Here is a 15,619-nt window from a genome sequence, read left to right on the forward strand (position 1 = left end):
GCAAGCTCACAGCCGCGCGCCTCTACACGCACGGCCAACTTTCCCGGTCACATCAGGTCTAAACAACTATAAGATTAGGGAGTAACAGCACCTTATCATAACCTTCTCCATTTCAATTCATAAGGTAAGACATGAAGCCCTCAACAATCCATCCACGTCCCCCGAGAATACAAGATAAGTAAAAGAGCTTAAAACAGGAGAAGAGGGAAGGGTGCACCGAGCTCATAAAATAAAGCGAAGAGAAAAGAGAAAGGGGGCGGTTACCATGGTTTCACGCCAAACAACTAAGATAAAATGGAAAGCCATCCCGCAAAGAATAAAACATATTAAACTAGAAAATAGGTAAAGAAAGCCAATGACGGCAATGTGAAAGGAAAAATTAATACGTAAACTAGACACAAAAGGTATCACAGATCCAAACATCAGAACCACCCACGCTCACACAGAGACCAAGGTGTTAGGTCGCCGAATAAAGGGACGTATAAGAACGTTAATGCACAGCACATAACAAAATAAACAACCACTCTCGAGCTCAGACAATATGAACCAGAAAGTGGTCCATCTTAGAGAGACGGAGTGTCTCCAACACCAAAACACACAGAAACAGGCCAATCGCGTTGTTAGCTTGTATTCATACCACGCCTATATAGTGGACATGGAGTATACAGAAGACGTGATAAAATAATACAACATGCGCTCAAGCGGAATGTTAATGAAGCGACATGAGTAAAAGGTCTCGGACGGCACACAGCAAACAATCACATACACACACACATGAATCCGTATCACCCTCTGTTCTCTAAACAAACATAGCGAATCGGTAAAGGAAAATACCGAAAGAAGCGTGTCAAATCAAAGTTAACACACAATTAAATTAGCAACACCCGTAATGAGGGAAGCCTTTCCAACCCAACCATGATGAGCACAGAACGAAGAAATAATAAAACAAGAGAAGATTGAAGAAAAATAAATACCTCAATTACGTAAGCAAATAATATTCTCGAAAGGCCGATATATGTACAAATACATCTTTAATCTGTTTAAATATCTTTTATATGCCGCAAAGGCGACTTGGAAATCCAATCCTTCCATCTTCTCAAGTCAAAACTCCCCACACAACCAACCAGAAAGATACCCCAACAAGACGGGGCAGAAAAGAAATGTCTTGAACTACGCTAACGCGTGAGATGCCATCTCCCGGAATAAGAAAAGATTACGTAGTGGTAACAACACATGATGGGAAAGGTTAACAGTTCACAATAGATACAAGAGTTCGCTAGGAACGTGAAGAATTCAGAAAAGGCAAACGTACCATAAAATGACATGGTGCAGTTGAGTTCCCAACAGACTTCAATCAATCAATCAATCAATCAATCAATCAATCAATCAATCAATCAATCAATCAATCAATCAATCAATCAATCAATCAATCAATCAATCAATCAATCAATCAATCAATCATCTGATTTTAAGGCTGTCGCTCATGTGGCATATTCCCTATCATTTGTTTATATGGAATTTTCTTAAATATTTCCAAGAAGGAAATTCATCGAACATGTTCCTCGTTAAGTATTATTCCAATCCCTTATTCCTCGTCCTATAAATTAACATTTTCCCCGGTTTGTCCTCTTGATGTCCAACTTTGTGTATCTTCATATTATGATCTTTCCTAATTTTAAAAGCTCTAATCAACCCTATTCGTCTACTGAAGTCATCACACGCCATCTCTCCACTGAAGATCGACATGTACCGCTAAGACGAGCAGCTTGTCTCCTTACTGGTAAGTATTCACTTGCCAAAGCTTTGCAACACTTCTGTAAAATTACTCTTTTGTCGGAAATCATCAAGCGCAAATCCTGATGCTTTCCTTTGGATATATTCAATTTCTTGTATTAAGTAATCTTGGTGTGGGTCCCATTCTCTGGAACCATAATCTAATGAGGGTGTTACTAGAGACGTTTAAGCCATCTTCTTTACTTTCTTACCACAACACTTAAATACCCCCATAACCATGAGTAGAGATCTGTATCCTTTCGGTACAATTCCGTTAATGTGACTACCCCAATGGAGGTCATTCCTTATATGAACACCTAGATATTTACAATGATCTCCATGAGGTAGCCTCACGCCATCAACACACTAAATAAAAAGGAGAGGAATTTAACAACCTGACTTTTCATCCCGTTCATCATCATACCATTGCTTGCTGACTGTCTTACAACACTGTCGACGTCTTGTCGTAGCCACTCACAATCCTGTAACTTATTTACTACTGTAAGTTGTTGCCTGTTATTCTCATACCTTATTTTGTCTCTCCTTGTTGTTTGGAGACTTTAACGGAAAAATTCATGTCAGTGGCCTGTAAGTGACATTTTACAGGTCCAGTCAATGTTGCTGCTCCCATTCCGTACGTTATAATTGTACAAGGTATGTTTTGTACAGTGTAATCTTGAAAGCTTCGGGAAATGTAACATCCCAAAGTAGTCAACGAAGCGAATGGTAGGATGTTGATGCATTTCTCTGTTTATGATATTGTTAGAAGAAACGAGCTCCTTAAGTATTTTAAGTTATTAAAACTACCTACTTGTTCATTTTATACTCGCTACTGCTTCAGGATCTCGACAGTAGTATAAAATTGGAGAGTTCTGCGCCCACCTGCTTCACCGGTCCCTGGGAGAAGCCTCCGCTTCACGGAATGTGCTGATTAAGAGTGCTTGTTTAATCCCGTGTGACCTCACTGGAAAAACTGGGCAGTTGACAAAGAGCGCGCTCTTAACCTCATATGACCATAAGCTGGCTACATGTCCAGGCTTATACTTACAGACCACGGGTTTGAACCCAGGCCTAAGGGCGTTAAACTTACAGACCTAAGTTCGATTACGAAGCAAACTGCATAACAGTGCAGGTTTAACCTTACATGATGATCATAGCTAAGAGGATAGGCTTAGCCTCACGCGGACCAGGCGTAAACCTAAGCGGTTGCCCTTCCTTACACTAGCTCGGGCATAACTTTACACAGTAGCTAAGAGTAATGACTTTACCTCACGCTGGTAGGCGTAAATTTAACCTAACCTAACTCACACCCTGCCTAAAAGTGCAGGCATAGCCTTACGCTGACCAAGCATTAACATAACCGGTTGCCTTTCCCTACACTCTGGCTAGGTCCAGGATTAACCTAACTAGACAAGATGAGACATAACCCAGGGGTTTTTGGAGCTGAGCTTGGAACAAGGTGGCGGCTACACGTTGTACTAATAAAACCAGGAAGATGGCGTAAGGCTTAATACATGTGCTTTATTTATATGGGCCGTAACTTTGGAAGCTGAACTCGGAAAAAGATGGCGACACTGGACTAGGGAGGGAGATAGTAGTAGCGTATACGAGTCCAAAGCTCGGCCAGCTGGATACCTCGCTGCACACCCTTTTTTCTGCACAACTTGTAAGCAAAGAGAATGCTTGTAAGGAGCGGTAAGGAGTCTGGATTTTAGAAATAGCCGTGAGAGCGCTAAAGGTGTGGTGTGTATGTGCAAACTTCATCCTGAATCCAAGGCGATGTACCCAAAACCAAGCAGAGTTAAACCTAATAATAGACAAGCCCAGAATAATAACTGTAAATCGAGAATTTCATCCAGAATCCAAGACAATTTTTAACGTAATAATAGATCAAGTGAAACACGTCGGACGCACAGAAAGCTAAACAAAGTGGCAGATTATTGCGCAACGCTACGAAGTGCGTCCCTCTAAAAATTCAAATCATCGACCCTTGCCGCCAAATGCTAGGAAGTAGAACGCGGTAAAAATCCAAATTTGCTAGGAAGTAGTACGCGATAGAAATTCAAATCGCCGGTTATTTCCGTCATTCTAATAGTTTAGTTGAATGTTGACAGATGGCACATACAAATAACACCTTTAGCGCTCACACGGCTATTACTGAAATCGAGACTCCTTAGCGCTCCTTACAAGCATTCCCTTTGCTTACAAGTTGTGCAGAAAAGAGGGTGTGCAACGAGGAATCCAGGTGGCCGAGTGTTGGACTCGTATACGTTACTGAGATAGTGTAAGCCTTAATACATGTGCTTTATTCATTGGGGCCGTAACTTTGGAAGCTGAACTCGGAACAAGATGACGGCTACACATGGGACTAATGATATAGTGTGAGGCTTAGTACACGTGCTTTATTCGTAGGGGCCGTAACGTTGGAAGCGGAACTCGGAAAATGTTGGCGACACTGGACTAGGGAGATAGTGTAAGCCTTAATACATGTGCTTTATTCATAGGGGCTTAACGTTGGAAGTAACCCTCAGGGGCTTGGAGCTGAACTTGAAGTCTTGAACAAGATAGTGGCTACACGTTGAACTAATGGAACTAGGGAGATTATGTAAGACTTAGTAAACATGCTTTATTCATAGGCTGTGCTTGGAGCTCAACTTGGAACAAGATGGTGGCATGGGACTAGGGAAATGGTGTTCGGTTGCCCTTCCCTACATCCCGGCTAAAAGTGCAGACTTAACCTTACGATGACAAGGCGTTAACCTAACCGGTTGCCCTTCCTTACTCTAACTCGGGCATAACATAATACGCTAGGTAAGAGCGCTGGTTTAACCTCACCCTGGCAGGCGTTAACTTAACCTAACCTAAATCACAGCCTGGCTAAAAGTGCAGGTGTAGCCTTGCGCTGACCAGGCGTTAACCTAACTGGTTGCCCTTTCCTACAGCCTGGCTAAAAGTGCAGACTTAACCTTACGCTGACGAGCCGTTAACCTAACCGGTTGCCCTACGCTACACCCCGGCTAAAAGTGCAGGCTTGACCTAAATAGACAAGATGAGACATAGTCAAGGAGGTTTTGGAGCTGAGCTTGGAACACACGTTGTACCAATGGGACTTAGGAGATGGTATAAGGCTTAATAGATGTTCTTTATTCATAAGGACGTAACGTTGGAAGCTGAACTCGAAACACGATGGTGGCTACACGTGGGACTAGGGATACGGCATGTGCTTTATTCATAGGGGCATAACGCTGAAAGGAAACCTTGGGTTTTAGAGGTGAGCGACCGCATAAACGGCAAAAGGGCAAAAGGGAAAAAGGTCTAAGTGGCAAAAGAGCAAAAGGGCCAAATGTCGAAGGGGCAAAACGGCTGAGTGGCTAAAGGACAAAAGGGCAAAAGAGCCAAATGCAAAACGGCAAAAGAGCATAAATACCGATAGGACTTAAGGGCTAACGGGCAAGAGGGTTAAAGATCTAAAGGGCAAAAGGGCTAGAGGGCCAAAGAACTAAAGCAATAATGGGCTAAATGGCAAGAGGATAATGGGCTGAAAGGCAAAATGTCTAGAGGGCCAATGGGCTAAAGAGAGAAAGGGCTAAAGGACAAAAGGGGAAAACGAGCTAAAGGCCGATAGAGCAAAGGGACTCTAGGACAAAAGGCCAAAGGGCAAAAGTGCTAAATGGCTGAACGGAGAAAGGGCTAAAAGGCGAAAGGGCAAAAAGGCCAAATGGCTAAAGGGAAAAATGGGAAAAGGAATGAGCTGTGGTCTAGGGCTCAGATCTGAAATTGGAACGAGGTGGCGGTACGGGACTAGGGTGATGTAAGGCTTAATACATGTAGTTTATTCATAGGGATATACCTGTAGTTAGCTACTTCAAGGTCTTGAAGCTGAGCGGCTGCAGAGTTCAAGACGCTATCGTGTGGGCTGATGCTTAACGCACTGTTGGTTGTTAGTGTTCGGAACACTGAATTTTTTATTTGAAACTTTCGCGCTTATAGATTTAAATTCTAGAGGCTTATGGTACCTTATAATATTGTTGACATCACTTAGAGATTAAAACTTCGTGTTCAGAACCGAACAGAATTGTTGCACTCCACATGACTGGAAATGGAACCCAGGGCTATTCCCTTTAGACTGCTGATCATCATGCAATGTAAACGACTGCACAGTGAAAGCGTGCGTTAATTCAAAACATCCAACCTTCGAGCTACAAGAAATTTTAAAAATGACTGACCCGATTAGGAATCTGACGAATGGCTCCTTTACGTGAGCAGCAAACAAGCATGAATGTACGTTAAAAGTTTGCATGTTTAATAAATTGAAACACCTGGCTTTAGCGCTACAAGAATTGAAATTTAAAAGAAAAAGTCACCTACCGAACTAGGATTCGAACCTGGAGCTGGCATGGACTCATAATAATAATGTTATTTGTTTTACGCCCCACTAACTACTTTTACGGTCTTCGGAGACGCCGGCATGAACTCAAATCTGAAGTGCTATTCAAACATCTAACTCCGAAAATTCAAACATCTAAATCTGTGCAAAGAAGAAAATCGCCGACTCGTGGTTTCGAACCTGGAGCTCACTTGAAATCATTACTAAACAGCGTAAGTGCATGAGAAGAAAAATGTAAAAAAATCTTAAACCTGACCTGGAATCGATGACGAGCTTTTCTTGAACTGAAGACTAAATGTGAACGATTAGCACAAAGTACGTTAACTGAATACGGAGAGAGAATGCAGCAAATGAAGTGAGGTTGTGACAGTATGTGTGTCTCAGCAAAAAATTGACTGTACGAGCAAGTTGATTAGACTTGAAATGTTTGCTGAGACACGAAATAGAAAGTCGATTGTTTTTATTTCTGTATTTAGCCTAGTATGCACATCTCAGTAAAAATAAATTGGCGGTACGAGGATGTCCACTAAACTTGGAAGTAACTTATTTGCTGAGTCAGGGAATATGAACTTTCTTTTTTCCACATTTAGCTCTGAGTTGTAGATTTGAACCCTGTAGACTTGGAATCGCCTGCTGTAATATCTACATCACTTAGCACTAGACGTTTGAGCTCCGAGAAATTAAAAAATGTCCCCAGCCCCACTGGGAATTGAACTCGGCACTCTTTCCCTTGGACTGCGAACTATGAGAGTAACTAAATGCTTGTGCGTTAAATTCAAAACACTCAACCTGCGAGCTACAAGGAATTTAAAAATAATGTAATCGCCGACCCGACTAGGAATCGATCGTTGGCTCCTTGCTTCTGCGATGGCGTTTGTAGGTAAAACCTTAACATGGTTTTGATGGTAAAGATACGTTGAAATCTTCTTCATTACTATCGCCATCATTTTCATCAGTATTATCTTGCTTCTATTCTTCTTCTTATTATTATTCTCCTCCTTCGTCTTCCTCTACTTCTTTTCGTTCTAGATCATCATGCTTGTGTTCACCTTGTTACGTCTGCACGGCGACGGAACGTATAGTAGGCTTAGAAAATGAGGTAAAAGTAAAATGCTTGATGGCAAAGAAACACTGAGATCATCATCATCATCATCATCATCATCATCCTGCTTCTCTTTAACTAGAGATGTGTGCATAGTAACAGAACTGGTAGCAAGCGTACGGGAAGATTTAATAATCTCTCGCAGAGGCGTACTTTTTAAAAATAAATCAGTATCCGCACGAATACGTTTGAGCTCTTTAAACTACACTACAAGAATTTTCATGACGTTTCCCGTTGTAAGCGTTTCTGGACTGTCTTCTGCAATGTTTGCACTGAAAAATTGTCTTACAAAATATCTCGTAAAGTCTCTTTTGATAGCTCCGGAGGAAAGTGTTTAGCACACTCTTTGCAATTATAGATAGGAAGCGGTTGCTCCATGATGGACGAACTTCTAATAACTAGACTCCCATATTACTCAAAATATGACTCTGCCTGGGGGCTCCTTCTCTTGAACTTCAGACTATCATGCTAACAAAATGATTGTACATTACAATCTTGCGTTTAATTCAAACACCTGGCCTTCGAGCTCGTGAATTAGAGTGGCGATTCGCACTTGATGTCTCTTGTGCATTAGTTCTCAGCCAATAGGATTTAAAATTTATGAAGGTAACTCGCTCTCTATAAAAGAAAAGCACACTGACTTCGGCCCCGTGTTGCAAATAGCTTATGTGATATCTGCTGATATAGTATCAAGCTTTGATACATTGACTTCGCCAAGCAACGCAAGGTTAGAAAGAGCGTTAGCGTAAGTCACGAAACATAGCGTGGATTCAATACATTTTTTACCCTTTCGGCCTTCGAAGTTCAGATCTGAGCCCTAAAACATGGCTCATTCCCTTTAGCCCTTTTGCCCCTTTGCCTTTTGCCCTTTTACACTTTAGCCAGTTGGCCCTCTAGCCTTTTGCCCTTTAGACCTTTTGCACATTTGTCCTTGAGCTCTTTTTCCGTTTTGCCATTTAGCCCGTTTGCTTTTTGTCCTTTAGCCATTTAGCCCTTTAACCCTTACGGCAATTAGCCCTTTGCCACTTAGCCTTTTTGCCCTTTATGCGGTCGCTCAGCTCCAAGACCTAAGGTCGCCTTTCAGCATTATGCCTCTATGAATAAAGCGTATGTATTAAGTCTTCCACCATCTCCCTAATCCCATGTGTAACCACCATCTTGTTCCGAATTCATCCTCCAACGTTACGGCCCCTATGAATAAAGCACATGTATTAAACCTTACGCCATCTCCCTAGTCCCATTAGTACAACGTGTGTAGCCGCCATCTTGTTTGAAGCTCTGCTACAAAACGCCTAGACCATGCCTCACCTAGTCTAGTTAGGTTAAGCCTGCACTTACAGCCAGGGTGTACGGAAAGGCATCCGGTTAGGTTAACACCTGGTCAGCGTAAGGCTATTCCTGCACTTTTAGCCAGGGTGTGAGGTTAGGTTTAGTTAACCCCTATCAGCGTGAGGTTGAGCTAGCTCTCTTAGCTAGCGTGTAAAGTTATGCGCGTGCAAGTTTAAGGAAGGGCAACCGGTTAGGTTAAGCCTGTACTGTTATGCGGTTAGCCTCGGCATCGAACTTAGTCTGTAAGGTTAACGCCCTTAGGCCTGGAGTCGAACCCGTGGTCTGTTAGGTTAAGCCTGGATATGTAGCCAGCGTAAGGTCATGTGAGGTTAAGAGCGCGCACTATGCCAACCACCCTACTTTTCAAGTGAGGTCACAGGAGGTTAAACATGCACTCTTAGTCAGCACATTCCGTGAGGCGGAGGCCTCTACCAGGGGCCGGAGGTGGCTGTGGCGCAGAACTGTCCAATTTTTATATTACTCTTGACTCATCACAAAGCCACATATTTTACTTCTGTTGATAATCTTTCCCATTCTTTAAAATACTTTTTTGCAAAGATCTAGTTTATTTTGTACTTGCGTCTGTCTCAATCCATAGCATGTCATCATCGGCAAATACAAGCCCACTTGTTGTCAAATCCTTCCTTTTACTGCTTTTATAACATCATCCATTATAATAATGAAGGGAATTAACGAAGAACAACTTCCTTGTATGACTCCGCTCTTGTTTTCAAAACAACTTGACCTGCTTCGTTGAATTTGAACACAGCACTTTGTTTCACGATAGTTGTTTAACTCTAGCTATAGTGCCATCTGACACGTCTTTCCGCCTCAGTCATTCCCTATAAATTATACTTGGGTGGGTATGTGGCCATATGCCTTCTCAGTATCCAAGAATACAACTATAACAATTTTATTCTTACCCCAGCATTTTTCAAGGAGTAATCTTTCCGAAACAGGTAGGTCTAGGATTGATCTGCCTTTTATAAATCTATGTTATTCTTCATGAAGGATAGATTCAAGTGATTTTCTGACCTTTCTCTCCAGTATGGGCTCGTATATCTTAAACCAGTGAGAGAGTTATTACACTTCTTTCGGTCAATTGCCTAAGTACCTAATGGAATGACCATTCCTTGCCTTCTCTTGATATTACATAATTATTCCAATATTTATTGTTTGACTTCTCTGCGTAGTATTTTTATAAGAATGTAATACTCAATGTTGATTCTAATTTTAAAGGTAATCTCCCTTATCAATGTATATATTTTCCTCCAATGTTTCTTATATCACCACTGTTTTAATAGGTACACTACTTCCATGTGCCTGTGTCCAAGGCTGGTGGGATTTTCAAATACCGACACTAAAGCTAATGCGGATATAATGATACTGCACAAAAAGTGATATCGGTGCCAGACTAAGGTGTAGGCTTAGTAAACAGGATGTGGAGTGACATACGTTGCCGTTTCTTTCCTCATTAGGCCAGAAAATGTTAGTGCAGCATGACTAACCTCATGAGAAGTACTCTCCATAATACTCAGTTGCATTAGTCGTGTTCTCAGGATTATTTTTTACTGCCACAGCCATAAATGGGACTGATACTTCGTTTGAATCCACATTTTACCTGTTCCAAGAGACAGATGAAAAAAATACCACATCCATCAAGAAATAGCAACTTATATCTTGAAAATAAACATTGCTCATAGACTTATTTTCTGACGAAAAGGACAATAAAGTATATAATATTCAGTGTATTACATCACTCCCCCAAAAAGCACACTAAAAAGCAGCATAAATGAATATGTATTTTATAATCCTTGCGTACGGTGATGGAATAATCAATAGACTTACACCGAGAAAATCAACGACGTCGTCTAATTGGAATGTGTGAATGTGCTTATTGCTTCCATACGAAATGAAGCGAGTAATGTTTTACAGCCGTGCACGTAATAAGGAATTAATTAAATGGCCAAGTCCAGAATATATTAATAAAAATTTCCAAGGAAGGTGGAAATCGTTTGCAGAATATAACTGTTAAAATATATGGGATCGGTATAGTATATGGAATGAAGGAAAATAATCGTAAAGCATTTGGACTTGCTAGGTCTGTTCCGTCTCCATATTCTGCTGGTCCTTCTATGTTTTCGAGGATCATTTTTTCTTGTTTGCTTATATTGATGAGTACTAAATTGAGTGCGAGTTTTATACATTTTTAACAAGGTGTTGATATAAGCCCTTACGCGGTCAGTTATGGTGTCTAGCATCCGACGATTGTCACTATTTCGCTGGTGGTTGAAGAGGATGTGGTCAGGAAAACGACCTCAGATCTTAACTAAATAAATCCAAATTCAGACTATCTCTAGTTTTCCTGTATTGTTCTGCCGATTACACGATTCCTTATTAAGCTCGAGGTTGTAGGTGGGTTCAGTAATCATAAGCATCGTTATTACTATCAGAATTCACTCCCTGGTGAATATAATGATGGTTTCTTAGATTGCTAAAGAAATATATAATGCTGTATAGAGCCACATGCTCCACCACAATTCTACAACATTAAACCAGGAAACCTACTTCTTGTTGTAGGGCCTGAAAGTCTTTTATTCTATGAATTTCTGCTTTTCTACGATCTGTTATCGTACACGTTTCTTCGTCGTTGCAGTTCAAAATATTGTGGAATTCTTGTGGACAATACGCCGTCACATTCAGAAATCAAATACTAATAATAATTTTGTTTTTACGTTCCACTACCTTTTACGGTTTTCGGAGACGCCGAGGTGCCAGAATTTCGTCCCACAGGAGTTCTTTTACGTTTTAGTAAATAATTCGTCACGAGGATGATGTATTTGAGATCTTCAAATACCACCGGATTGAGCCAGGACTGAACTTGCCAAGTTTGGGTCAGAAGGCCAGCTCCTAAACCGTCTGAGCCATTCAGTCCGGCTAAATCAAATAGCACATCCTCCCAGTTGCTGAAGTCATTTGGCACTGCTTCATATTAAACTTGCATACATTTTTCTATCCTCTCCCTGAATACGTTGTCTATTATTCAACTGAGAACACATCACTTACTTTGGAAGGCTTGCGTTAGGCATTCGGACGACGTGACCTGCCCATCGAAGTTGATATTTGATTACAGCCTCAATTCTAGTGTATAGGCCCCTTGTAAGACACTTATGCACGTTGGATAATCCTGCTATTTTACTCTATGAATTCTTCTACGGTGATAGTGTTTGCGAGACTTACGTGTCTTCTGCAAGTACTCCAAGACCTTATGGAAGTGTTCGTATCTATAGCACTGTAAAGATATACGAGTAGCTTGGACTGGACGCTGAATTCATCGCTATGAAGAAGACCGAACGCCACACTAGCACATCTGAGACTAAATTAAAGCGTCTACTTTCAGCATTAGTCGCAAGGTCAAAGCAAAGCAAAGCAAAGCAAGCGACGTCATCTCCGTACAGGCCATGGAGACCCTGGAAGGTAAAGGTTTCCACTATCCGTAACCTCGATTCTTGGTGCCGTAGAGTGCTTAGTGCTACACCCGGCCCTCTCTGCCCCACGAACTAACCTGGTACTCATTTTTGGTGTAGGCTGAATGAACCTCAGGGCCATTTGAATCTCCGGAAATGGAAATCTCGTTTCCTAAATTTGTCGACTTCCTGGCGGGGAATCTAACCCACGTCCTTCCGGGCAAACCCAGAACGCCTTTACCTTCTGGGCCAGGCAGCCCCTTTGTCGAGAGACACCTACCAGGATAAGGAAAACGTTCGACATAGAATCGTAAGTCGGCAGTCCATTAGTAGTGTATTAAAATCGAGATGCTGAAACTTTAATAACATTTTTCAGATAGCCAGATCTTTAATTATTCAATGCATAACGTTATTGCACTATTACACTCATGTTCATAAAAACCAGAACACCTTGAAAGACTAAAAATAAGAAGTTCATATTCACAGGACATATGCAGTAGTCTGTTCTGAAAAAAAGAATTAGCATTTGAAACATGTTAGCCCTCAGGTTCAAGGTCCACATCGATATCTCGGTGCACACCCATCTACTGGTGAAATGTACCTGCGGCTCCCGTTGTAGCTATACACCGAAGGTAATGGATGGTGTGACTTGGAAGAAGTGCAGGATGCCTCGCAGACGTATGCGAGAACTGTACCCTCAAATGAGTGAGTGTGAAAGAGGGCGCATTATTGGAATGAGAGAACGTGATGCATCCATCCGGCAAATTGTTGCTAGTGTGGAACGAAGTGTGTCGGCACTGCAACGGGTGTGTACAGAATGGTTCACAGAAGGCCATAGAACATGACCAGATAGGTATGGTCTCACCATCCAGACCACCCGCGAGAAGATCGACACCTCATCCGAATGGCATTGCAGGACAAATCTGCGTCCTCCTCGGCTCTGGCGCAAGAGTCGAACACTGTAACACATCGTACACTATCCGGAGTAACAGTCCATCGCCGTTTATTACCGTCTGAGTTACCGGCGCGTCGTTCACTTCTCCGTCTAACTTTCATAATGTGCTTAAACATGCTCGACTGCAGTGGTGTATGAAATGACGTCACTGGGGACAGGAATGGCAGCAGATAGTGTTTTCAGACGAATCCAGGTTCTGTTTGAAAATAATGGCCGCATTTTGGTTCGCCGCAGACAGGGGGTAAGGCACCACATTGACTGAATTTTCACAAGACATACAGCGCCAACTCAAGGCTTATGGTGTGGGATGCTGTTGGGTACAACCACAAATCACAGTAGGTGCGTGTCCAGGGCATTGTGACCAATTTGACCTACGTGAATGACATCCTGCGACCCGTAGCCATGCACTTTCTGCACGACACCCCAGACGCCATATTGCAGCAGACAATGCGCGACCACATGTTGCTGCACGAACACGTGCCTTCTTGTTGTCACATGATGTCAGACTGTTGCCCTGGCCCGCCCGATCATTGGACTTGTCGTCAATCGAAAATGTGTGGGATATGGCGAAACGACGGGTGCGGTTCTGTGAACCATTACCAACCACCAAAGATAACCTCGGGAACCCGGTGATTGCAGCATGGATGGCTACACCCCCAGGACGCCATTCGCGCCTTATACGCGTCGATGCTATTACGCATGGAACAAGTTATCTGTGCCCATGGAGGACCCAGTGCCTACTAGGCAACAGGACACATGCTCAACCTAGGTGACTGAAGTGCTAATCGTTTCTGCATAACATACTAATGAACATGTCCTGTGAATGTGAACTTTCTATCTCTAGTCTTTCAAGGTGTTCTGTTTTTTATGAACATGAGTAGTATCAGTTTCTCGTGACGTTACTATCCTATACATATACTGTATAACAAGTGAATTTTGACTCCATAGAGCGTTACTTTGTCCATGGCTTCTCACAAGCTGCTCACGGCTTAGAAAGTGATCCATGTTCTGAGAATTTCGGAATGGTTTGTCATCTCACTGTCCTTTGGATTCAATGTTAAACTAAAGTGCTGAAGCTTCTAGTTATGAAATTCATGGTTGCATTATACATCAAGCTTGTCCACTTGTTCCATGATTGTGATACTAAAATTTCTTTGTAAAGTGATAAAATAACACATCTTTCTCTCCACACAAGTTGACGAATAAAGGCTTCGGATACCATAGTAAATAGCTGGTTGTCCTTGTGAATTCATATCCGCAGTTCATAGGTATGTTGGTGTATTTAGACGAGAAATGTATTGTCATTATCATGATAATTTAGTGACATTTACATACACTTCAAGGACGCCCACTGTAGGATATCACTACGAGCTACTACAAGTCAGTTACTATCTTCAGATACTCTAAAGTCTAGATAGCGAATGTACTTCCTCATGTGTTCTATCATCAGTAGGTTTACTCATTGCTGAGCGTCGTGACCTCATTTCTTCACTTTGTTAGTAACTGTATCCTTAACGAGATTTTTTCATGCTGAGCGGTCTTCAGCTCTTCTTAAGATATTGTGAAGAGGTAGACCGGTGATCTTCTTTGCTTGGTCTAACCATCTACTTGTTGTTCTGCCTCTTGGTCTGGTGCCTTCAATTTTGCCTTGCAGAATGGTCTTTTCTAAACTGTCTCCTTCTCTCCTCGAAATGTGTCCCAGGAACTGTAGGTAAGTTTCACTAACGCGGGAAGATAAACGTTTTGTGATGCTCAGTTCTTCTATAATGGAGGCATTTGTTCTTCTTTCTGTCCATGGTATACGGAGCATTCTCCCCCAACACCACATCTCAAAGGCATCTATTCGGTTCTTGTCACTAGCCTTCACAGTCCAGGTCTCTCAACCGTATAGGAAAACAGAGAACACCAGTGATTCCACCAAACTTATTTTTACTGTTTTGGACAATGCCCGGTTCTGCCAGATCTTTGTGAGTTTAACCATTGCGGCACGACCTAGGACAATCCGTCGTTTTGTTTCTTTATTACAATTTCCCGTGTTACTGATTACGGATCCCAGATATACACAATCATTCACCAACTCCAGATCTTTCAGACATCCTGTTATTTGGATTGGGATTTGACTTTGTCGGTTGATAACCATTAGTTTGGTCTTTTTCATGTTAATTTCTAGACCAAAATCCGAACTAATGATTGTCACTGTAGAGAGCAATTCATCAAGTTCTTGTCCACTTCCTGCAATGAGTGTAGTATCATCAGCAAAGCGTAAATTGTTGATTTTCCTACTACCGATTGAAACTCCACTATCCCAGCCATCCAGTGCTCTTCTCATTACATACTCTGCGTAGATATTGTAGAGTTGAGGTGACACTATGCAACCTTGTCTCACTCCATTTGTCACATTGAAAAATTCTGAGCATTCACCATCCACCCTTATGGTTGCATTATGACTATTATAAAGACTTTTCAATAATGACGTTAAGTATTTTGGGACTCCACATCCATTGAGTACTTACCACAACTTGTCCCATTTGACAAAGTCGAAGGCCTTTTCATAATCAAGGAAACAAATATACGCAGGGACACAGAACTCACGGCATTTCTCAACT

The sequence above is a fragment of the Anabrus simplex genome, chromosome 3, assembly GCF_040414725.1.
Source record: "Anabrus simplex isolate iqAnaSimp1 chromosome 3, ASM4041472v1, whole genome shotgun sequence".
Classification (NCBI taxonomy): Eukaryota; Metazoa; Arthropoda; class Insecta; order Orthoptera; family Tettigoniidae; genus Anabrus; species Anabrus simplex.